Raw genomic sequence first — 1,340 nt, forward strand, 5'->3', positions numbered from 1 at the left:
GGCAACACAACTCCTGCCATTCAGGCTTTTAATAATTGAAAAAGAAGGAATAAGGCTTCTCTACAATTAAGTTGTCTAGTTCATCTGCACTTTAGGTCTCTTCATAAACATAAAGATCTTTGGGGGGGGAGTTATCTATTGAAGTACAGTATATTCACTCTAAACCCCAAAGTTCAAAGTAATTAAAATACATTAAGTAGTGTATACTCAGTTTTAGAAAAAGTTCTACTAACTTAATTATGTGAAGTTGTTGTAACATGTTCTTCATCTCTGAGTCATATTTAACTAATATTTTTTGATTAATTGCAACTATTTTGCATATAAGTAAGCAATAGATATAATTAAGTAATGGCATGCTAATAATGATAAAGTCCTGTTATTTCTATTGTTTCAAATAGGGATGATTTAAAAGTTAATTTAATTTATATAGCACACGCTAAAATACAATAAAATATCAAAGTGCCAAATAATTAAGCAACAAATAATTACATAGTCAAACAATTTGAGTGGGGAAAATGGTTTGAAATGCATTAGACATTAGTGTAAGACAAAATGTATTTATTTTTTGTATTTTATTGCCATCAGTATAATGTAGCCTACATATTTTTTATATATTTTTCTTACATTAGCTCAAGTTATTGCACATTGTTGTTTAATTTTACTGACCAGCTGTAGGGATCTTTTTTACTCATAACTCGTATTTTAGTAGAAGCAGTAATGGACACCTTGCATTTTAGTAAATGAAAGCACCAACAGACACATCGTATGATAATAGAAGCACTAAAAGAACACCATTTGCAATTTTTTTGTTGATGGAAACTTTCAATAGTGCACCTCTAAGGTCCAGTATTATATTAAAAGAGCATGACCGAGAATAATAGGGCCTCAAACTGATGCTGCGTTGCAGGCACAGTTTTTAGCCTGTAAGTTACGACTCAAGACTTGGTAGCGTTGCAGGCAGAGTCACGAAAAACCCTTCTAGCTAGCGTTAGCAGCTACCTAACGTTGACGTTAGCTTGGGCTAGCACGGAGATTGCTGTCAACAGAACACGAGTCAACTGCTGTTAATTTTGCTTGATGGCTTTAATAGCGAGACACTTTGGGGATCAAATGAAATGATCATTAACAGGGTAAATTTATAAATGGAAGCATTTACAATTTGACACTACTTGAATGCTTTTAATTGTTCAGATCAGTTTATGCTTTTGCATCTCTCTGTTCCAGTTTCAAGATTTTAGACAGAGTTAAGGAAGATAACTTGAGATGTGATAAAGATACCAGGTAATCCAATTAATGTGAATTTTTCTGTGAACCACACCTCTTTCTCGCCCCCCCCCCCC

At 33.5% G+C, this 1,340-nt stretch overlaps 1 long non-coding RNA gene across 4 annotated transcripts in view; it reads left to right on the forward strand.

The window, feature by feature from the left end:
• The window catches only part of LOC116693757 (uncharacterized), a 13,752-nt gene that overhangs the window by 8,476 nt on the left and 3,936 nt on the right, over positions 1–1,340 (forward strand). For 3 of the 4 annotated variants that reach the window (XR_004332980.1, XR_004332978.1, XR_004332979.1), the window contains exon 1: positions 1,158–1,281. The exons of the other annotated variant lie outside the window; for it this stretch is intronic. This is a non-coding gene — a long non-coding RNA (uncharacterized LOC116693757). Of the gene's footprint in view, positions 1–1,157; positions 1,282–1,340 lie in introns of those variants that run through there. 4 annotated transcript variants of the gene reach the window in all.

The sequence above is a fragment of the Etheostoma spectabile genome, chromosome 1 (genome assembly GCF_008692095.1).
Source record: "Etheostoma spectabile isolate EspeVRDwgs_2016 chromosome 1, UIUC_Espe_1.0, whole genome shotgun sequence".
NCBI classification, from domain to species: Eukaryota; Metazoa; Chordata; class Actinopteri; order Perciformes; family Percidae; genus Etheostoma; species Etheostoma spectabile.